This window comes from Lathamus discolor, chromosome 1 (genome assembly GCF_037157495.1).
Source record: "Lathamus discolor isolate bLatDis1 chromosome 1, bLatDis1.hap1, whole genome shotgun sequence".
Taxonomy (NCBI): Eukaryota; Metazoa; Chordata; class Aves; order Psittaciformes; family Psittacidae; genus Lathamus; species Lathamus discolor.
Window position 1 is genome coordinate 21221083 of NC_088884.1, and position 25229 is coordinate 21246311.

The window sequence follows — 25229 nt, forward strand, 5'->3', positions numbered from 1 at the left end:
AAATATAATTTGACAGAACAGCTGAAAAATGAGAGCTTTTTTCCTTATCAACTACTTATCATTGATGCTGTAGGGCACAGAGAAGTCTTACTAGCAATAGTGAACTTGACAGCCATGATGAGCAGAACAGAGACAAGAGATATTTAAAAAAAAATTAAAACATGTTTGCTTGTTTTGTTGTTTTGATTTGCTTTGTTGTTTTGATTTGTTTTGTATTGTTTTTAAATTAAAAAGTTATACGATAATGGTTAGACTTGATGATCTTAAAAGGTCTTCTCCAACCTAGTTGATTCTATGATCCTATGATTTTCGATTGTCAGTTGCTGTCACCAACAGTCAATGAGACATCAGTAAATGAAATGTCTCTCACTGACTTAGCTTGTTTTCAGAAATATCTTTTTATTTTCTAGTGAAATACTGATATTTTATGCCAATCTAGGGGAGTGTCTTGAGAATCAAGATTCATCCTAAAATGATTATTCAAATGACACATTTTTCTAGCTTACAGCACTTCATGCCTAAAGTGCAGAGAGCAGCTCCTTCTAGGGCAGTGTAGGAAACTAGGTTCTGAAGCTTTCTACAGGAAAAAAAAACAAACACTTGTGAAAGACAATTGAGTGCTTTTCAACAAAAGAAAAGTGACCTGCAGCTAGAAATGAATCTTTTCTGGTGGTCATTGTCAAGCCCTCTGCTTTTAAAAAGACACACAGAGGAAGAGTGTGTACTCTGGTTAAGGTGTTGGATTCTGCAGGGTAGTAGGGATAAGTGGAATGCTTGCAATCTAACTTGAGAAAGACTGATTTTTTGATGTGACTACAGTTAGGCTTGAAAGACAACAGAAAGTTAAGAAATGGCAGCATTTGGTCTTTATGCCAGTCAGAGTTTCATTGCCTTAAGAGCAAAAAGCAGAAGCAACACATTGCTATTCCTGGGTAACTCCACTAATCATAAAATCATAGAATTACATTCCTCATATTTTCTCTCCTAAAGGCCTTAAGGCCTTTGTTCTCACAGCTGAAGCATTATGTTAATCTCTGGTTGGAGGCAGAAAGGGGGATACAGAGAATTATGAATTCTTACATGAAAAACCATCATAGTTTTGTGATCTTTATCAACTGTCATTAAATTACTGTACAACAGAAAAAATAAATGTCCAACATCAGAACTTAGGCATTTTGTTTCCAGAGTAATCTCATTTCTCTCACTAAGTCATTACAGCTGTTTCTGTCCTATTTTTCTGACTATGTTGAGCTGCATTCTCTTTCTCTTGGTGGTAACAAAAATGGGGAATATAATGGCCTTTCTACCCCCATCATGTTGATGCTTAGAATGGTCATCCCTTCTCTGTTCTAGTTACAACTCTCTATACAGAAATTGTTTTTGGAAAGCCAGCTTTCAGCTGTATCTGTGAGGAACAATAACTAGCCTGCAGTGGTTGCTAACAGGAAGGTAAATACCATACCATATTATAAATTTTGTGCCTTACTGATTGTAGTGACACTATGCTTGAATATTTGGCATTATTTAAAGAGAAAGTATTGAAAAAAGGGTCATGATGGGGTATAAAATCCTCTTGCTGTTAGTATCTGGGAGTATTATATTGGCCTAGTGAGTGGGATGAATATTCTGGAAACCTTGAAGATATGGACAGAAGGGAATGCAAGCAAAGACTCAGAGATACTGAAATAAATATTTATAATGCAAGCATAAACCATTTAAGTTCTTTTCCTGATTATTTTACCAACTGTGCCTGTTAAATTATAGCACAATATTTGGATTTGTTCAGCTCTCCATAATTTAATATTTAGAAGATGCATAGTGTTAAAGCAATAAAAGATTAATTTGAGAAGAGAATTTTAATATTAAATTAACACATAAAATACTATTGCTTTTATTATGTTGCCAGTATTTACTTCTGAGATAATATTTAAAGACTCAAGCTAGTCACAAATCAAAAGAAAATTACATTAAAAATTTTAGAAATAAAAACCTATGCTTTCTATTAGTGGTGTCAAGCTCAACACTTATTACGAAGTTGCTAATGATATTTTTGGAATTTTGGAGGGAAGTTACAGTGTGAATTTAACTTATACTATGGAACAATAGATTCCAATTTGCATTGGAATAATTTTCATATTAAATAAACAACAATATTCTGTTAAACTTTTAGACAACAGTCTACTTACCACCTGTGAAATGTACTGTGTTACAAAGTTTAATGAACTATGAATAATCAGTAATAAAAGACCTGACACATCCAGTTGTGGTATGTCTCACAGGACAAAAAGGAGATGATAAATAAAATGTTATGATATTCATCTGAATTGCATAATATATAGAATAACTGCAGTCACAATGAGAAGCAGGTGTTAAAAAATCATCACAAGATCTTTCTTTTGCTTCAGTGCAGAAAAGGAAAGATTTTAAAAAAGAGAAAAACTTTCACATTCAAGTCCAATACACACACAGACTTTCAGCTGGTCCAGTTCCATCAACAGTTCAAGCTTAATTTTTCTACTGTAAGCCAATGCAGTTGATCAGGTTTTCATAGGCCTGGAACACCTCTCCTGGGAAGACAGGCTGAGAGAGTTGGGGTTGTTCAATCTGGAGAACAGAAGCCTCAGGGGAGACCTTATAACAGTCTTCTGATACCTGAAAGAGGACTGCAAAAAATCTGGAGAGGGACATTTTAAAAAGGCAGGAAGGGATAGGACAAGGGGGAATGGCTGTAAGGTGAAAGAGGGTAGATTTACATTAGATACTGGAAAGAAATTATTTACTATGAGGGTGGTGAGACAGGTTGCCCAGAGAAGCTGTGGGTGCCCCATACCTGGAAGTGTTCAAGGTCAGGTTGAATAGGTCTTGGAGCAACCTGGTATAGTGGAAGGTGTCCTTGGCAGGGGGGTTGGAACTGAATGAACTTTAAAGTTGCTTCCAACCCAAATCATAGAATCATAGAATAGTTAAGGTTGGAAAAGACCTCAAGAACATCTAGTTCCAACCCGCCTGCCATGGGCAGGGACACCTCACAGTAAGCCATCTCACCCAAGGCTTCATTCAACCTGGCCTTGAACACTGCCAGGGATGGAGCACTCACAACCTCCCTGGGCAACCCATTCCAGTGCCTCACCACCCTAACAGGAAAGAATTTCCTCTTTATATCCAATCTAAACTTCCCCTGTTTAAGTTTTAACCCATTACCCCTTGTCCTGTCACTACAGTCCCTGACGAAGAGTCCCTCTCCAGCATCCCTATAGGCCCCCTTCAGATACTGGAAGGCTGCTATGAGGTCTCCACGCAGCCTTCTCTTCTCCAGGCTGAACAGCCCCAACTTCCTCAGCCTGTCTTCATACGGGAGGTGTTCCAGTCCCCTGATCATCCTCGCGGCCTTTCTCTGGACTTGTTCCAGCAGTTCCATGTCCTTTTTATGTTGAGGACACCAGAACTGCGCATAATACTCCAGGTGAGGTCTCACAAGAGCAGAGTAGAGGGGCAGGATCACCTCCTTCGACCTGCTGGTCATGCTCCTTTTGATGCAGCCCAGGATACGGTTGGCTTTCTGGGCTGCGAGCGCACACTGAAGCCGGCTCATGTTCATTTTCTCATCGACCAGCACCCCCAAGTCCTTCTCCGCAGGGCTGCTCTGAATCTTCTCTTTACCCAATCTGTAGCTGTGCCTGGGATTGCTCCGAGCCAGGTGTAGGACCTTGCACTTGTCATGGTTGAACTTCATAAGGTTGGCATCAGCCCACCTCACAAGCGTGTCAAGGTCCCTCTGGATGGCATCCTTTCCCTCCAGTGTATCAACCGGACCACACAGCTTCGTGCCATCGGCAAACTTGCTGAGGGTGCACTCAATCCCACTGTCCATGTCAGCGATGAAGATGTTAAACAAGACCGGTCCCAACACCGATCCCTGAGGGACACCCCTCGTCAATTGCTGAGGTGAGTAGCTCGACAAAGGACACCTTTAACACTGGAGCTGGGGAGAGATCAGCGGCCAGGAGCCTCAACTCAGAGCAGCCAGAGCTACCGAGGGAGCCTCAAGTCCTCAACAGGACCTGCCCAGGAGCCGGCAGCTCCACTGACGTGAGCAGCTTACTCACAGGGGGTGGAGCCAGGAGCAGCGGCACCAACCCTGAGTAGTTAGAAACCTGCCCCAGGGAGCGCGAGCCACCAGGAGTGGGCAAACAGAGCGGGACGAGGCAGTTCACGCGGGCAGGCGAGCAGGATGGTGAGCACCTGTCGTATGGCCAGGCCCTGCTCTGGGAGCTCTGCTCTGGCTGCCCCGGCAGATGAGAGGGGAGGCTGCAGTGCAGAGCTCGGGGTGTAGAGGGTGCCTGCACTGGTCTGGTGAGGGAAAGGAGCACGATGGGCAGGGCTGCGCTCGGTGCTCCCTGGTGGAGGTCCTCCTGCAGCAGGGGCTGAGGTGCGGAATGCTATTAGCGGGCTGAAAGATGTCAGGGTAGCTGAGAGGAAGCAGGGCTGCTTGCTCCAGCCCCATACTGTGCGGGGGCCTCAAGCTTCCCCTCCAGCTCATGAAGAAAAGAAGGAGGCCACCAACCCGGGAAATTGGGAATTAGTGACAAAGAAAAATAACAAAAGAAGGAGGAAAAGGACAATTAAAGGCAAGGGGCTTCCTCCCAGATCTGTTGTCCCCACACAGAACCACTTTGCTGTCCTGCAGGAGACTAACGAGGAAACGCACTTGCACCACAAACAGCCAGATTATGCACGGGTTAAGATCTCTACTGGCGCTACAAAGAAAAAGCGGCGGGTAGTAGTAGTAGGGGACTCGACTTTGAAAGGGACGGAAGCACTCGTCTGTCGGCCTGACCCTGTCTCGAGGGAGGTGTGCTGCCTACCAGGGGCATGGATCAGGGATGTTACAGAGAGGCTGCCTGCTCTAGTAAGTTCCATGGACTATTACCCGCTCCTGGTGATCCATGTGGGCGCTAGGGATATAGGTAGTAGTAGACTGGGGACCATAAAGAAAGACTACAGAGCCCTGGGAGAGGTGGTTAGGGGCTCCGGTGCTCAGATAGTCTTTTCGTCAATTCTCCAGGACACAGGGGAGGACCAAGAAAAAGCTAGGAGGATTGGCCAGGTTAATAAATGGTTAAAATGGTGGTGTCATAGTCAGGGGTTTGGGTGTCTTGAACATGGGACTGAAGTTAGTAGGCCAGGTCTACTGGGGGCTGGTGGAGCTGCTCTGGTAAAGAAGGGGAAGAACAGTTTTGGTAGGAGGCTTGCCAGACTGCTCAAGGAGGCTTTAAACTAGATGTGTTGGGGGAGGGGGGCATCATTCCATCCCAACACACCCAGTCAGTTGCCAACACCTATAATAAATCATTCTATGATTCTTGATTCCAAGATATGTTTTGACATATCTTCCAGGGGGCTTTATTCCATGATCTCACCATGGAGGTGAGGCTGACAGGTCAGTAATTCCCAGGGTCCTCTTTATTACTTTTTTTGAAAATTGGGGTGATATTCGCCTTTCTCCAATTAGTGGGGACTTTGCCAAACTGCCATAACTTTTCAAATATGATCCAGAGTGTCTGAGTGACTACATCAGTCAAATCCCTTAGGACCCTGGGATGCATCTTGTCAGGTCCCATGGACTTATGTATGTTCAAGTTCTTCAGGTGTCTTGAGAATCATATTCTCTTAGGCCGGGAGGGACTACGATCCACCGGCTGCTGCTTTATGGTTCTGGGGCTGGAAAGTGGGAAGAGTGATTATCACTGAAAACTGAAGCAAAAACTCCAACAGTTGAATACCTCTCCATGATTGTTGTTACTAGTTCTCCTCTCTTATTTACTGGAGGGGTGATTTTTCTTTAACATTACATTCTGATTAATGTTCTTGTAGAAGCCCTTCTTATTGTTCTAAATATCCTTTGTCAAATTAAACTCCAACTCTGCCTTGCCTTTTCTGATCCCACCCCTACACATCTGGGTAGTGTCTCTAAATTATTCCCAAGATACATGCCCCTGGTTCTACTGCCTGTGCATTTCCTTCTTGCACTTAATTTGACAAGGAGGTAGTCACTTGGCGATCCTGGTCTACTACCACCCTTTCCTGATTTTTGACACATGGGAACCGAGAACTCATACACTCTAGAAAAAAATGTCTTTAAAGAGTTCCCAGGTTTGTTCAGCAACTTTATCCCACAGGGCAGTGTCGTAGTTTAAGCCCAGCCGGTAACTCAGAACCACGCAGCAACTTGCCCACTCCCTGCTTTTTTCCTGCCCCTGCTCCCAAAAGGATGGGGAGGAGAACCGAGAGAATGTAACTGCCATGGGTTGAGATAAGAAGAGTCCAGTAACTAAGGTGTAACACAAAACCGTTACTGCTACCACCAATAATAATAATGATACGGGAAATAACAAGGGGAGAGAATACAATTGCTCACCACCAGCTGACTGATACCCAGCCCGACCCGAGCAGCAATCTGAGCCTTCCAGATAACTCCTCCCAGTTTACATACTGGGCATGGCATTCTGTGGTATGGAATACCCCTTTGACTAGTTTGGGTCAGGTGTCCTGTTCCAGCTTCCTTCATGCTTCTTGTGCCCCTCCTCACTGGCAAAGCATGAGAAGACTGAAAAGTCCTTGATTGGAGTAAATATTACTTAGAAACAACTCAAAACATTGTTGTGTTATCAGAGTTGTTTTCAGGTTAAAGGTGAAAAAAAAGAACTGCACCAGATACTAAGAAGGAGAAAAATGACTGCTCCTGCTGAACCCAGGACAGGGCAGTTTTCCAGAGGTTTCCATCCACTAATTCCTTAAACAACTGAAAGTTTGGTTTCCTAAAATTCAGGGTCTTGACTTTACTCTTTGCCTGGTCCATATGCATCAAGATCGTGAATTCTACCAGGACATGATCACTGCAGCCCAGGTTGCCACCAATCTTGGCCTCTAATTCCTTCATGCCCATTGGTGGCCAGCAGATCTAGTAGTGCTTCTCCTCTGATTGGGCTATCACCTAAAGAAATTATCCTCGATGTAATCCAGCAGTCTGCTGTACTATTTACAGTTCACTGTGCTGCTTTTCCAGCAGATATAAGGGTGCCTGAAGTCCCATAGCAGGATCAGGGCCTGCAAATGTGATGCTTCCCATAGATGAAGTAAGAACACTCTATCAACAGACTTCCCATGATCAGGCAGCCTTTAGTAAACACCAACTACAACGTTTTTTTTGTCTGCTTGGCTTCTAATTTATATCCATAGCTTTGAACCTGTTCATGGCCTGTCTACTGTAGCTTCTGTACTAGGTGATATTACTGTCCTGAATAACTCCCAAACATCACATACCACATCCTCACAATAAATTATAAATGTTTTTAATTCTCTGCATGCCATTTTAAAGTATTTTGCATCAGTATTAAGAAAAATTTCACTGTTATCAACCATTCATAACTATACTGAAAAATCAAAAAAAATCAAAACCCCAAAATAACACAATTCTCTCTTTTTTTTTTTTTTGTAAGTCCAGAGAATTCTGCAAATGTAACAAATTGAAATACAGTATTCCAGACTAGACACCAGACTATCTTCAGTCATATCAAATTAAAGGTTTGTCTAAATAGTTTATAGATGAGTTTTGGAGCTTTAATTAATTTTATAAGAGATGTCTCTCCTGAATACTGACTGCATTGCTTAGTAACATGCAGACATTCTGCATTCACGTTTGTCATTTTTGGTACACTCTTAGAGATGTGATGAAGAATGCTCACCAAAAAAAATTTAAATTCTCTGAAGATTTCTAGTCAAAGGCATCTCCTTATTCTTCCTGTGTGTTTCCATGTCATGAATAAGCATATAGGATAAAAAAAAGGTTTTGTGTTAGAGTCACGTCTAAATATTAAAGCAGGTGTTGCTGAGATGATTTAAAAGAAATCACACTAAAACTGAACTTCCACATTATTAGAAGTTTTTGGAAGTTTGCTGTACCATTGGACTTTCAAAACTGACATTAAAATATACAGTTGTGGCCAAAGTAAAAGAAAATGCTTTTATTTTTTATCAGCTATATCTTGGTAGTAAAAATTATTAATGTAACACATCAAAAAGTAGCTACCACCTCACAGAGCACAGAATAAACAACTTCTGCAATAGTTTGGAGATTTCTCAGAGGGAAAAATTCTGGAGTCTGTGAGAGCTCAGCGTGCATGGATTCTGTAAGATTGTTTGTTCTAATTGGAGAAAAAAAAAAAAAAAAGGTGAAGTTTCACAGCTATGCCAGCTAACATGGTGCTTTATTAAGATCTTAATTCATTGTATTCTGCCTCCAGTAGTGTTCTTAACTGTTTTACTTGCTGTAGCTTCTGTATAGACCATAGTGCTCAAAGCCCAGTATTATCTATCAGCCAAAGTCGCCTTCAAGGCATGGATAAATTTTCACCCATGTAGCATTAACCAGGCAGTTCCCACAATTTATAACTGCTCTCACATGCCCTGAGGCAGTTGAGGACAGGGGAATGTGATGGACTGAGCTGTAGTAATGAAAGAAGAAAGAAACCTTCCTTTCAGGGTTTCTGCCACCCCTGTATCTTCCTCATGTCCTATATCTGTGCTGACACCTTCCAGTCCTCCCACATCATACTCCTATTTGTCTGTCCCAAAGTCAGCAGGACCAGGGTATAGGAAATGAGCTCTCCTCAGTGGAGTTCATTCATAGAGCCCTGCTTTTCTCTCCTGTGATGTATAAATACAGTGAAACAGAGGTCTCGGCCACCTTTATGTTCAAACTATGAAAGAATTTAGACAGGCTTGTGAAGAATTCAGTTTTAAAGAGTGACGTTCTGTTTTCAGCTATCCTGGAGTCTGCATAGCTTATCTGAATGATAAATTATTAAAAACCTGCTGAAAAGGACAATATACAAGTAGTTCACATTTGTGCAGCACACATAACAGTAATGCAAAAAGCCATTCAGCAATCCTGTATTTTAAAATTTAAAATATGGACGGTTGTAAAAATTTAGCACCTGATGCTTCTTGAGTTCTTGCTGAGACTTTAGATGCAAATTGCTTTTGTGTCAAAGAAAACACAAGCAAAACGGAAAAGGACATGGACATGGTTTTGCTTTTGAAGCCAGTTTTACGTGGAAGAATAATGGTATATGGAAGCAGTCTCCCAGTAGCTTGTTTCTGTGCCTGATCTATGAGTTTATGCTTCCTCTTAATCTGGTTATCAGAATTTTTTCCTTACTCTTACCCTTAACACGACCTCTGAGGTTCTATCAAGCACATACTGAAATTTATTTTAATTATTACAGCGTAATATGGTACAGAGGAGAACATTTTGAGGAGCTGTGGATAAATCCTTCTTTGTTCCTATGAAAGAATACGGTAGTCTGCTTCATTTAATACACTCTGCTTTTCAATAACAGCCTTTTTAAGGCATGTAATTAAGATTAGTGACTAGCTTTTCCTGAAGAAGAAAAAGTAAACTGCACATATATTTGCAGAAAGGGGCAACAAAAAAAGATTTTATTGCCTGGTCTTTTTCTAATTGCAACATTTTATGGGGTTTTGTGTGTTAATATATGGTGTGCTTTCTGTTTCTTCAACATCAACTGTTTTAGAACCCTGCCACAGCAATGGCTGATATGGAAAATGGTAGCATAAGTGAAAACTAAAATAAGGACTACTTTTTTTTTGTTCTGAAACAAAGTTAAAGATATAAGTAAAATAGATAAAAAAAATTAAATCCCCTGATTCCATCGTAAAAGCTTTTATTTTTCATATGTACCTCAAATCTAGACGTTTCACTGGCTGTAGAAACAACGGTCTCATGAATAAGAAGCTTTTTAAAGAGTTCAGTTCCAGGTGAGTCATAGCTCTGAATCATGCAAAATTATAGTGTCAAATAGCTTTCCTCCTACAGCATACATTGGAAAAAAAAGAGAATAAAGAAAGACTATCAACCTTCTCATTTTACTGCATTTGCATATCAGGAAAACAGTAATATCCTGTTACAGTTTTCCTGCCTGTAAGTCTGTAGAAATCCCATAAATGAGATTACTGCTTTTAATCTATGTTAGCAGAAGGCCTAAAGAAAATAGATAAAGAAGAGTCCTTAAAAAAAATTTTGGTTTCTCTCCTCAGTATTTAAGGGAAATGCTCCCCAAACAGCTGTTAGCTAAGAGGAATCCCGGAGATCAAAAGGAACCCCAAAGATGAAACTTAAAAAGCTGATTAGCTGTTGTATAGAATCATAGAATGGTTAGGGCTGGAGAGGACCTTAAGATCATCTAGTTCCACTCCCGATGTCTTGAGCAGTGATTCCTCACCCTAGATCATATCGCTCAATGCTCTGTCCAGTCTGGCCTTGAGCACTGCAGGTATAATAGTCACAAAGATTCTGGGATATCTAAACATCTCAAATGACTTTTGTTGTAGTTTCAGCTGTGGCAGAGTTGTTTTTCTTCATGGTGCAGTGCTGTGTTTTGACTTTAGCATGAGAATAATGCTGGTAGCACTCCAGTGTTTCAGTTGTTCCTAAGTAACACCCTTATCAAGGATTGAAAAGTCTTTCAGTCTCTCATGCTCTGCCAGTGAGAAGGAACACAAGAACTCAGGAGGGAGCAGAGACAGGACACCTAACCCAAACCAGCCAAATGGGTATTCCATACCACAGCACATCATGCCCAGTATATAGACTGGGGGAGTTACCTGGAAGGAACAGATCACTGCTCGGGTCAGAAGGTACTCATGAGAAAGTGCTCCAGCCACACCACCCAAGTTGCAGAAGACAAGAGCAGGGACTGGGAGAACGAGGAACCACCCACTGAAGGAAAATATCAGGTTCAAGACCATCTAAGGAACTTGAGGGTGCATAAGTCTATGAGACCTGCTGAGATGCATCCAGGGGTTCTAAGGGAACTGGCAGATGAAGTCGCCAAACCATTATCTATCATATTTGAGAAATCATGGCAGTCTGGTGAAGTTCGCATTGACTGGAAAAGGAGAAACATAACCCCCATTTTTAAGAAGCAGAAAAAAAAAGGCTTGTGAAGCTACTTGCCAATCAGCCTCACCTCTGTGCCTGGCAAGATCGTGGAGCAGATCCTCCTAGAAACTATTATAAGGCACATGGGGAATAGGGAGGTGACCGGATTCTCTCCCCCATCATGAAGCAGTGAGTGACCTGCTGCATGGTGCTTAATTGCTGGCTGGGGCTGGGGTCAAACCGTGACAGTAGTCTCACCTAAACATACAATACAGACTGACATCCATTACACTAAAGGTATTAAATTCTGTTTTTTGCCTGGAACTCTCTACACATCAGTGATCCTGTATGGAGTTAAAAGCTGTAGTCCAATTTCTTTGACCTCGGATTTTTAAGGAACAAATGAGTCTATGACATCAATTTAAGCTACTATTTACAAAAACAAGTAACGAGTAGAAAGTATTGCTTACAGCTGGGGTCTGAGGGGGAATTTTTTTTTTTGAGAAAACCAATGAAATTTTAATGAGATAAACATATGTAACTGAACTCATCATTTAAAGCAGCTAAAGTCAGAGACACATTTTGTTACACAGTAATCAGGACAAATTGTCTCCAAAATTATCTGAATCCAGTGAAGTCTTTGAAGATGTTGATTTAAATCCACTAGAAGATAAAAAGGGAAGATTAATATTTACTGCTTGAAGTTTCCTTATTTTTTCACGTAAGAAGAAAGCAATGTGACATTTTATTCTTGTTTGGATACCTCTTAAATGAGGAATGAGAGATACCAAGAAAAGAACAAAAAGAATGGAAAGGAGTGGCTGCGGAAATCAGAAAATATTTACTTCACCACCTAGAGCCTCTGATTACATGCCTCTGTGAAAAGGCAGCAGAGTGAAGCAGGATTCCCTGATAAATGGTTTGAAATTTGGGTCCCTAGCAATGTCTATTTGCTAATTCTGGAGCAATGTATGATCATAAGTAGCTTATAAAATTGCATACGGTTTTCATAATTTCTAAAATAACAGAACGAATAAGAACTGCAACACATTAGAATGTTCTGTAACAAGTTGTATTACTTAATCTCATGGGTTTTGTTATTGACCACATACCTTTTAATAGACTTTTTCATTGTAGTATGTCTACTTTGTCATTTAAATATGCCTAAGCAGTCTTCAAATGAAAGTAACAATCTTCTTTATTGAGCATTTTTCAAAGTGGAGAAAGACAACTGCCAATCTCAGGGAAAGGTTGGGTGTTTTTGAGAACAAATTTCTACCATTAAAAAATAAAAGCAGTAGCTTTTTCTTAGATTTTCACAATTTTGTCTTTCTCTTTCGCTGAGTATGTTGCTTTTTATTACTAAAAACTCACAGGGTTTTAAGTTTGTATGCTCTTCGCTTTTGGATAAAAGGTTCTGTAGTGATATGACAAGGGGTAATGGGTTCAAACTAAAACAGGGGAAGTTCAAGTTAGATATAATGAAGAAGTTCTTTACTGTGGGAGTGGTGAGGCGCTGGAATGGGTTGAACAAGTAAGTTGTGAACGCTTCATCTCTGGCAGTGTTCAGGGTCAGGTTGAACAGAGCCTAGCGCAACATGGTCTACTTTGAGGCATCCCTGCCCATAGCAAGAGGGTTGGAACTAGATGATCTTAAGGTCTTTTCCAACCTGAATTATTCCATGATTCTCTGATTCTATGGTATAGCATTTCATATTCTGGACTGAAAACAGGAGACAAATAAAACAAAATATAAGAAAAAGAGAAAAGAGAATCAGTAGATGTGTGTGTACATACATACGTGCATTCAGCACTCAAGAGCATAACCTTTCAAACGTGAAGGTTTTCTTCTTTCCTTCTTTTTACAAGGAACTGTATCAGAAAAAGGCTGTTTTGAAGCTGTTGAAGAGAGATTATCCCACCGCCATTTTCTCTGATAAGGAAAAACCAGTATTTGTAGATAAGTTTGAAACTGAAGCTACCTTCTTTTTTAATTATGACCCTTGTAGGAGGGACTCACCGAACCCATGATGGACTATACAATGCCTGAGGATGTAAAACATATGCCCAGGGGGAGAAAAAAAAATGTTAAAAGCCATGCCCGGGTTAACAAATACAATTTCAAATGCACAATATTTCAGCTGGCATTTACCAAAGTATTTGCAAAGAGGGAAGATGAGATATTTTAAAGACATGTCCCCAAGGCTTCAACACAAAGGGTTGTTTTGTTTTTGTTTTTTATGATATACTAGGTATAACATGCTTTGACAACCTGAAAGCCTTCAGTTGCCATGTAGCTTTATCCCAAATGTTACTTTGACACTTCCCTGGAATTTTTGAGATGTGATCTGAAAGGAATTGCATTTAACCAAACTATCATAATAATGCTGAGTTTGCTTCATTGTCAAAACTACTTGTTTAAAGGAAAACAAAAGCATGTGATGTGTTTACTGTCATTTACTGAAACATGTTACTTAAGGCCTTAATTCCATAACATATTGAAAGATATGGCTTTGAGTTTCAAGCCATGTGAGACAAGAATGGAGACCTGAAGGATTAAAATCAATTACATGCTTAAATGCTCTTCAGGATCAGAGCCAGCATGGTTAGCACTCAGCATCATTCTACAGACAGGTAATTACGTATTGCCTTTGCAAGGTTTGTACTGTTGCATTTTCTTACAAGGCACATTTGACTGTTCTGTGTATCTCTGTCTGATGTGGTTTAGGAAATAATGAAAGCCTCTTTCCAGGTCATTCAACTTGACTACACACTGTTGTGTGGTCATGAAAGCATTTTGTTCTATTTTTCTGAACTGGCTTTAGAAGTTTTTCTGACATTGACTCTCTTGCCAGACTAGATTATTTTTCCTCTGGCACTCCTCTCCTTTTTATACTATCTCATTGTTAGTTAAAAAAGATAGACTGAAGAATTTAATACACCAGGTTATGCTGTGTAACTTGGAACTACCTAATTTTCTAGCAAAATCACATCCACTTTGGGGAAATAAGTATTTTAAGTTTATGACAGTTTCCTTATTAAATTTATGAGAACTCTCTTTATTGCACAATTTTCCACCTGTACCTATTAAAAAATTATTTCTGCAGTTTATTGTTTGCTTCAAAAGGGATGGATACATATTAAAACTTTTATTTAAATTAAATACATCATTACTATAATCCAGAGCACATACCGTTTAATATCGGAATAATGTTAGAATAGGAACAGTTTACCTCAGCTTAGACTTGTTGAAGTTTGGAGTTTTTATATAAACTAGCCTTCTAAACTTCTTCGGTAGTGATTTTTGTCTGTAGTGTTCCTCTGCTGTGCAATTCCTCTCATCTCTCTAAGAAACTTTTGTTCAGACTGTGTGAGTCATATTCTGTACATTCCTGTCTCATATCACTAATTTTCGAGGAAACTTGATTATTAAATTACATTAATATCGTCTAGTCAGCTAACACTAAATGAGCTGAGTCATGCCAACAGTTCATACCATACCTATATTTTGATAATCAGCATTTGATATTCAGCATTTAGTACCTTTTAATGAAAGATTTTGTGCTTTTCTATTTCACTTTTGGATTTCTTTTATACTTGACAAGTTTCAGCAGTTGTAGAAAAGACAGCTGAAAGCAAATTAGGTGTGGTGCAGGGACCTGTACCATAGGCCAGTCATCTGTCTGACATCTCTCACCAGGGGTTAACATGTGCCTTCCCTCTCATGGGATGCTGCAATGCACTCACTGCCAAAGTGAAGGCAGGACTGGTCTCTCAGGGACAGAGAGAGAAGCTTCATTAATCATTCTTCCGTGGCAAGTTCAGATGTGTTTTCAAGCCCTACTGCATTATAGAATCATAGTTAGGGTTGGAAAGGACTTCAAGATCATCTAGTTCCAACCCCCCTGCCATGAGCAGGGACACCTCACACTAAACCATGCCACCTAAGGCTCTGTCCAACCTGGCCTTGAACACCGCCAGGGATGGAGCATTCACAACTTCCCTGGGCAACCCTTTCTGGTGCCTCACCACCATCACATTAAAGAACTTCTTCCTTATATCCAATCTAAACTTTCCCTGTTTAAGTTTTAACCCATTACCCCTTGTCCTATCACTACAGTCCCTAATGAAGAGCCCCTCTCCAGCGTCCTTGTAGGCCCCTTTCAGATACTGGAAGGTTGCTATGAGGTCTCCACGCAGCCTTCTCTTCTCCAGGCTGAAAAGCCCCAACTTTCTCAGCCTGTCTTCATACGAGAGGTGCTCCAGTCCCCTATCATCCTCGTGGCTCTCCTCTGGACTTGTTCCAACAGTTCCATGTCCTTTTTATGTTGAGGACACCAGAACTGCACACAATACTCCAGGTGAGGTCTCACAAGAGCAGAGTAGAGGGGCAGGATCACCTCCTTTGACCTGTTGGTCATGCTCCTTTTGATGCAGCCCGGGATACGGTTGGCTTTCTGGGCTGCAAGAACACACTGCCGGCCCATGTTCATTTTCTCATCGACCAGCACCCCCAAGTCCTTCTCCGCAGGGCTGCTCTGAATCTTTTCTCTGCCCAACCTGTGGCTGTGCCTGGGATTGCTCTGACCCAGGTGTAGGACCTTGCACTTGTCATGGTTGAACTTCATAAGGTTGGCATCAGCCCACCTCACAAGCGTGTCAAGGTCCCTCTGGATGGCATCCCTTCCCTCCAGCATAACAACCGGACCACACATCTTGGTGTCATCAGCTAACTTGCTGAGGGCGCACTCAATAACACTGTCCATGTCAGCGACGAAGATTTTAAACAAGACCGGTCCCAACACCGGTCCCTGAGGGACACCACTCATTACCGGTCTGCAGCTGGACATTGAGCCATTGACCACAACTCTTTGTTTGCGGACATCAAGCCAGTTCTTTATCTACAAAGTGGTCCACCTATCAAATTGATGTCTCTCCAATTCAGAGACAAGGGTGTCGTGTGGGACAGTGGCGAACTCTTTGCACACATCCAGGTAGATGATGTCAGCTGCTCTACCCTTGTCCATCAGTTCTGTAGCCCCATCATAGAAGGATACCACATTGGTCAGGCAGGCATTCCCCTTCGTGAAGCCATGCTGGCTGTCACCAAGCACCTTGTTGCTTTTCATGTGCCTTAGCATGCCATCCAGGATAATCTGCTCCAATATTTTGCCAGGCACAGAGGTGAGACTGACCGGTCTGTAATTCCCCGGGTCTTCCATTTTCCCCTTCTTGAAAACGGGGGTTATATTTCCCTTTTTCCAGTCATCGGGAACTTCACCTGACTGCCATGATTTTTCAAATATGATGGCCAGTGGCTTAGCAACTTCATTCACCAGCTCCTTCAGGACCCGTGGATGGATTTCATCAGGTCCCATGGACTTGTGCAAGTTCAGCTTCTTAAGATGGTGTCAAACCACTGGGCCCAAGGTCTTCATTCTCACAGTCCCTGCGTCTTTCTTCCAAGACTTGGGTAGTGTGGTCAGAGCTTTTGCCAGTGAAGACTGAGGCAAAGAAGTCATTCAGAACCTCAGCCTTCTCCAAATCCTGTGTAGCCAGTTCTCCTGAAAGCTTCCTCAGGGGGCCTACATTGTCCCTAGTTTTTTTTTTTATTCGCTACATACCTATAGAATCCCTTCCTGTTGTCCTTAACATCCCTAGCCAAGTTTAATTCTAACTGGGCCTTAGTTTTCCTAACCTGGTCTCTGGCTTCCCGGACAACATCCCTATATTCTCCCCAGGCCACCTGTCATTGCTTCCACTCTTTATAAGCCTCTTTTTTCCTTTGAATTTTCCTCAGCAGCTCTTTATCCATCCAAGGAGGTCTCCTGGCCCTCCTGCCGCACTTCCTTCTAGTTGGGATGCAACACTCCTGAGCTTGCAGATCCTTGAATATCAACCAACAGTGTTGTGCCCCCCTGCCCTCCAGGGCTATATCCCATGGAACCTTACTAAGCAGGCTCCTGAAGAGGCCAAAGTCTGCTCTTTTGAAGTCCAGGGCAGTGAGCTTGCTACATGCTCTTCTCACTCTCCTGGGGATCTCAAATTCTACCATCTCGTGATCGCTGCAACCAAGGCTGCCCTGGAGCATCACATTTCCAACCAGCCCCTCCCTGTTGGAGAGCACGAGGTCAAGCATGGCACCTCTCCTTGTCGGCTCCTTCATGACTTGCAGAAAGAAGTTGTCTTCCACACAACTGAGGAACCTCCTGGACTGCTTGTGCAGGGCCATACCGGCCCTCCAACAGATATCAGGGTGGTGAAGTCTCCCATGAGAAGAAAGGATCTCTTGGGATTACTCGTTACCTGTAGTAAATACAGTGGTATAAAGAAGTACTTCCAAACAGTGTATTATATATTAATCCAAAAGTTCATATCAGTGTGCAAATGGATTAAAAAAAAAAAAAAAAAATTACCATAAGCATATTGCCATATCCAACAGCTTAAATATGTATTTTTTATACTCTATGTCTCACTATCAGGTGACAGCTTTTAAGTAGTAATCACTGTCTCTTTTCTAAACATCCCCTCAGTCTTATAAGAAATTAGTTTTGCAGTATTTTCCTGTTCTAGTTTCCAGTTTCCTTAAGGTCACAGGTTATGACTTCTCCCCCTCAAAATCATTCAAACTCTAGTGAAACAAAATAACAATTATTTACACAGTAGTGATCTCAAGTTTCTCATACAGTTGCTTTCCATATGCTAACTACTCTACATTGTAACTTCTCTAGGAATTATGTATAGACATAATTTTTTTTTTTTACAATGTTTGTTTGCTTCTTATTAATGGTACCTCAAATATCTTAGTGTTTCCCCAAATACGATTTGTTTAAATTTCCAGTGCAATACAGCAAAATTCTTGAGAACTCAGAGAAAACTAATCCAATAAATTACTTTAGTACAGTCTACTAAAAAAGGACTTTTCTAGGTTGAGTAGTTAAAGTACAAGAAACGTATATAACAGCAAAATATAACTATACATATGATTTGATGTTCCACTGGATACAGTTTTCATTGCATATGTTAATCTATTATTTTAGATCAAATCACATAATTTTATGTTATTCCATATTTTATAACATCTTTTATGAAATGCATATTATAACAGGTTACATATTATACATAAAGTCTGGAGACCTCTTCTGTTTTACAAAGATCCAGGGTGTCAGAAACAAAGGTTTAGACTGTTCATTATTTTCTGAAATTACTACAATCTGTAAATATCTTCCTGGCATAAATATATTAAGTATTTAATCAAGTATTTTGATTCCAATCTCTTCTGTCATTATGGAACAAGACAGTCACCTTCATCTGATAGTGGCAAGGAATGACAGGTAAAACACCTTGAACTAGGAACAAGGCATTTTATGTAGCTGCAAGTCCAGCTTCAAAATGTCTGGCCTTTCTTTTAAAGTATATTAGATTACATGATGATATCTATTCTGCTGTCTGCTGCCTCCCTAAAGAATGTTATGCTTTATTGGTCTTCAAATATGCTTCTTCCTTCTACTAAATAGTTGTATCTGAGTTTATTTTTTTCTCAGACACAGTAACTTGCATTTTCAAAGGTTGAATGAATCCCTTTCGGTTACTTACAGACATTTTAGAATTAAAAACCATCTATCTTGTCAATTTGTGACATACTCACTGGTGTCTGTAATGCCTTCCATTTTGTACTGGTTTAGAATGTAACCTGTTTGTATTTAGCTTTTCATTCACATCATTATTAAAATAATAATTTACATCAAATTATACAGAGGATGTTAAATGACCACCAAAACCAGAGAGCATTTGCCTTCCTCAGTGATGCTGTTAGTAATCATACCTTTCATTTTTCAGAGTCTCCACTTGTGAGTTTCTTTAGATTTTCTTTTAGCAAAACTAAAATACACAATAGTGAAATAACTAAAGGTGGTGATAAAGGGCATTTATCTAGGTTTGAGCCACAAAATCAGAATGTCTGCCTCAGTTTTGGTAGTGATGAAGTTTTGCTTTATAGCCTTAAAATAATTACCTAAATACATATGGAAAATAGAATAGAAGTGCTAGAGAGAAGGGTTACTCCTGGGTTCACCCTGCATTATAAATTTCAGCTACAGTTTTTCAGCCCATTATAGACTATGCACAGGTTGACATTCTCATCTGGGACTAATCCCTGTTGTACATCAAGGTCTTGTTCTCCAAACAATTAATTCTGCATATCTGTAAGACCACTCTTGGGCTTGCATCTGCAGTGAATAGCAAAATCCCATCCTGGACTAACCCTGGGAGGAGTTAGGCATCTCCAAGGACAACTGTAATGGTCGGGATGAGAAGGTTTCTTAGAGGTCATATTGCCAGTGTTTGTGCCAATGTTTCTGCATTTTTCCATGCAGATCTTATACCCTTCTGCTACATCCTCTGTATAAACCTTACAGCTTCTGTGTCGCACTGTAAGAGCACAGCTACTGCAGCCTGTGGGAAACTTCTCATTTTCTTGGGTATGTTATGAACAGAATATAAGTAATCCTAATCAGGTTTATAAAATAAACCTAGTCCAAAGATACCCACATGAAACCTAGAGAAACCATAAACACTTAGGGTTTTAAGCTTCGAGGTATCTTATGCCTTACAGCCAAATTTAAAGTAGTGGCAGGGAAGGGACTGATTTCATGAAAAGAATCTGTGACCACTTAAAGAGCTAAGGCAGAGGGCTTTCCATTGAAGGAGTATTAAATATCCCTTGATATCATGACTTAGAAAGAGGAATCCTGGAATAAATTCATATGAGAAAAATCAGTTTACTCCCATAGTATAAATTAAAAAGGAGAAAAATCTTGCAGAAATAAGTAAGTAGAAAAATGTGTGACCATCAAGAGACCTCCAGATAAGTAGGCCCAGAGGTCAACAGACCAAAAGATTCATAAAAGAAGTTTTGGGGTTTTTTTGTTTGATTTCTTTGTTGTTGTTGTTGTTGTTGGTTTTTTTTTTTTTTTTTTTCCAGTAATACTGTGTTTGCTGCAGAAAAAAAGCTGTCTGAATAGCTTTCAGAGTAACTTAGCAACACTTTCTTTCTTTGGCTTTCCTCTATCTTTTCTACATAATATCTCCTTAAAGAAATATTTTTAGTTAAACTTTCTCATTTGGGCTCAGTTACAATCCCTAGCTTGGGCCATCTGTCATTTACTTACCTGCTGTTACTGATGAAACTGACCCCAGAAGTAACATCTGAAGACTCTTAAACTTTGGGCCATATGGCATCTGAACCTGACTTTTACATCACTAAGCAATCACTACTGGTATCTTCTCTAGGCTGTTTATTGCCCAAAAACCTTGCATTTGTATATATATACTTAAGCACATGAATGCTTCCTCTAAAAAAAATAATCTTAATGTCTACCATACTACCTTAAGGCACTCTTTTTCCTATTTATAATCACTTTGCCCTCATTGACGTCTATGTCTTTAAGAACCCAGGACTCTTCAAACTATTTTACATGAATATGTAGTAATATGGATTTTAAACTTAGTTTCAGCCTTAACTCTGAAATTACTTGCTTTTGCCAAGATCCATAAAAGAATCCAAAGACAGATTTTATGATTTAATATTATAATTATATCAGAAACATTTTATTTTACTTGGCATGACTCTTCTTAAATGTTCCTGTTTTAAAACCACATTTGAACAATAGATTGAACCCAATGGCATTTTAAATCTTTGAGTTATCTATTTCAGGTAAAAATTAAAACACGCTATTATGTATCTACCAAATGGAGTGTAGTGCTTGAGGCATTTCAGCTTTTTGGAAAGTGGCACGAACAATATCTGTTTTGTAAGTGTCTTTTTAATGGTGTGCCAAACAGTGTGTGTAACTTAACATAAAGGAATATAAAGCACATGGAGAATTGTAACAAAATATACATGCAAGTTCATAATAGGTATTTCTACAGGGATTGGTCTTGGAACTGGGAAATGATACATAAACTCCAGTAATTTTTCTATGCCTTTCTTATTTTTTCGTGTTTTGTTATCCTTTTTTTTTTTTTTTTTCAGTTCCACTATTCTGTCCTATTTTTGAGGTGGTTAATGTTCTCATATAATCATATTGCAGTGTTAGCATTTTTAGGGCTTCAGTGCTTAATCTCTTTTCTTGGCTGGACAAATTATCCTCTTGTCCCCTGCAGCCAACTATAGTAATTTCCAGTGAATGCAGTAATGAGGGCAGAACTGATTAAATGTAGGCTTCCCTCGTGATAAACTTAGCCAACAAACTGCCTGCCAGTACCAAGGGAGTTTTTCGAGGTTGGGTTTTCTTTTCCAAAAGCAAAGGAGAATTTTCTGATCAGAGATTTACAGTCCTGCCAGGAATAGATACATGAATAGACAAGTTATGTGCAGCCCTGCTAATTGCACAGTTGGGTTCAGACATAGAATTGTGTCACTGATATCAGGACTCAACCAGAAATATATGCTTCTGTGGTTGTCTTCTCTATCAACTTCACACCATTCTGGTGGCCAGTTGCTCTTTATAAAAAAGATGCTGCAATGCATAGTCTCAGCTTTTACAATGGAACCCTTTAGCACTAGAGGAACTATATATTGTTACAGAAACTGTAAAATCAATATGCTACACTCTGCAGAGAAAAGATAGGAAATACTAGTTTAGACAAACAGTATATTTCCTCTGTGCCATGTGGTATAAATGTTTCTCTTTTCCCTATTTTTTGGAAAACAAGTCCGGAAAAGCTAGACCAGAAATAACACTGTAAGTGTTGCAATGGTAAGAACAAACAGGCTAAAGTCTCTGGTAGAAAAATAGACTACCTCTAAGGATACAGAAGCGTCCATGGACCTACTTGACTAGTATTTGGTTATGCTCAGTATTGCAGCAAATAAAACCAGCCTAATTCTTCTGTGTAGTGCTTGATCACATTCTTCATGTGTATGTGAATAAATTTTATTCCAGTGAATGTTCCTGGGTGGAAGAGGTTCTGTCACCATAAATAAAAAATAATTATGGCAGAACTCTTTCCAGAAATGTTCACAGAAATGTTTGAATAGCCCTTTTTATTATTTTTTCTTTTTTTGTGATAGAATAACCATAATGGATTACTGTGAACATGCATTGACACAGAACTTTTGTACAAAAATTATGCATTTCTGTGAGGCAGAAGTCAATCAATTGATCAATCAACCAATAGTAGTTCAAAATATTGTATGAAAAACAACAATGAATTTTCCAAAAAGCCACAACCCAAAATCTTTCACACAAACTACTCAAATATCTGAATGTAGCACAATTATAAAAATGATATAGTATTGCATTAAATTCTTACTTGTCACAAATGTGCCTAGAACACTCTATGTAGTGTAGACAGGTGTAAAGACATAAATACATGCTAATATGCCTAACATTATATATGCTTTCAAATATCTGTTTACTGGGAAAGTTTCATAAACATTCTCTAAATTCTTGGATGCTTATAAAAGTCCATGAGCTTTACTCATGGTGAACATTTTTGTTCCCAGACTACTACAGATAATCTCTAAGAGAATGATAGTTACCATAAGAGGCAGTAATACTCTAAAGTAAAGCATGCCTAACAATTTCACTGTAATGGTGTGCTCGGTGTTTTCATTCTTTATTACTTAAACTAAAATGTAAGACTGGTTAACAGCTTAAGGACCTTTAGTTGGGTGACTGTTGGATAGCTCCTTCTAGCGAGGAATGCAGTATGCAGTAACCTTCTGTATGACTCCTCAGAGTCTTACTTTCCAAAGGATCTATCTTCATACAGAAAACACATCCTGTTTTCTTGGCAGAAGCCATTCTTGAGAAGCTGCAACACAATATTTTGCTTTGACCCTTGCTTATGAAGCAGCACATAACACCGACAGGGAACTGACTTTTTTGACAAGTTCTTGCTAGTCATTCCTCAAGGATTACAACATGAAAATTGTATGAGAGAGTTTATATTTATATGTGTTTATATATATATATATATGTATCTATGCATATATATACATACATATACAGCTGTGTATATGTATAGGTATATTTAAACATTCTCAACTCTATGTATATGTAGCTGTGCACATACAGATAAATCCGATATCTATTGTCCTGGGTTCAGCAGTAGCAGTCATTTTTTCTCCTTCTTAGTAGCTGGTGCAGCACTGTGGTTTTGACTTTTGGCCTGGGAACAGCACTGATAACACCAGTGGTTTTAGTTAGTTTAGTCTGACCAAGGACTTTCTGAGTCCCACGCTCTGCCAGGGAGGAGGGGAAGCCGGGTGGAAGCAGAGACAGGACACCTGACCCAAACTAGCCAAAGAGGTATTACATACCAAATCACATCATGCCCAGGATGCAACTGAGAGCTACCCAGAAGGGTGAGTTCACTGATCGGTCAGGCTGGGTATTGACGGGTGATATTGTATTCTCTTCACTTGCTATTTCCCTTATCATTATTATTATTGGTGGTAGCAGTAGTGGGTTTGTGTTATACCTCAGTTACTGGGCTGTTCTTATCTCAACCTGTGGGTGTTACATTCTTTTGATTCTCCTCCCCGTCCCCCCGGGGGGGGGGGGTTGGTGGTCAGAGGGGAGAGAGAAAGTGGGGGGAGTGAGCGAGCTGGCTGCTTGGGTTACTGGCTGCACTTAAACCATGACATCTATCTATATGTTAGTACAAGTAGTATAAAGATATATAAACAGAAATTACTGCAATGGCTTTTTCTTCTTTTTTCTTTGCCAAAATGAATGCCAATTGACATCTAAACTGTAGCAGCTTTAAGCAATGGATCTGAAGGTTAAAAAATGCATTCTACATTAGTGAACTTTGACTCCTTGTTTGGATTTGGGGATTCAGTTTCTTTTGAAAAACAAACACTTCTTGGTAAGACTACCAAAAATACCAGCAGTACCAGCATGGGAATACTGCCGGTAGAACCACTGCTTGTAGTGTCTAAAAAAAAAAAAGAAAAGAAAAGTATTAAAAGATCATGGCTTGTTCAGCTTAACAAAATATAGAGTGACAGTAAAGAGGATGTCTCTATACAAACATCTAATAGGCAAACTCTAGGGAAGCAAAGGAGGCATATAATCTAAAAAAGATGTTGACACATGAACAGATGTACAACTATGAACCAGGAATAACTCTGGGTTAAAAATTAGAAGAAAATTTGTAACTTTTGGAGGAATGTGACTCTCCAAAAGAACAGCAAGGAAAAATAATCCTTACCAGTCCTGAAAAGGAATCTAATGTGGGTGTGTCAAACACAATTATAGTAAGTTACACAAGCTAGAAGAAAACCAGAACTTCATGACACAGAATGTTAGTTCTACACATAACTCCAGAAAGTTTTTGTTGTATTTCCATTTTTTTCATATATTGTTAATTTCCACTGCAGAAACAATAAAAAAACACATAATGTCCTGTACACTCTTAATGAAAACGTACCATTTTCGTGGAAATGCCAGGCTGTGCAATCTCTCTAGCCACAATTTTTTCCTTCTTCCAGTAGCACCTCACTAGGTTATGCACTCAGATTAACTATAAACTTAAAGAATAAAGAAAACTTTCCAAAGGAATGTAGCTACGGTATTGATCAGTTCTGCTTGTGTTCTTTGAATCTTGGTTTGCCCTTAAATTCTGACTGTGTTAGTCTCATGCTTCAGACACAAGATTTTTGTGTTAAGATTTACTTTATCCCATTATATGTGTCACTCTCCAATATCAGTGTGTTGTTAATGTTTGCAGAGTCATACTGTTAGGAATGCAGAAGCATAGTTTGCTTAATTACTTTCCCTAAATGGGGTTGAAAATTAGACTCAAATTCTGTATTTTATGCTGCACTTAAGAGTACTATGGATAATGAAGCAGAAAGGAGAAAAAAATCAGCTGGAAAGCAAACAAACAAACAAATGCAAGATGAAAAATGAAATAGAAATCAGAGAGAATTGCAAAACAATATCACTTAGAGATGGATGAGAGTTCAATATGAAACAAATTTAAAAGAAAAACTGCAATGTTTTTGGCTTAAATTTTGCCATCTTGAAAGATATGGTGAACATGTTTCTTGTTTTAGAATAAAAGGACTGTTTCAAGCACAGGAAACATAAAATGTCAGATTTTTAAAAAAACTTGTGATTTTAAAAGTATGAAACAAACTCTTTTTTTTTTTTTTGTGACATTTTTAAGAAACTTCCTGCCTCCCAGGCATTCTCTTTGATGAGAGCAGTTTGTAACATCCTAAAGTTGAAAGTGTATCCTCAATCACCAG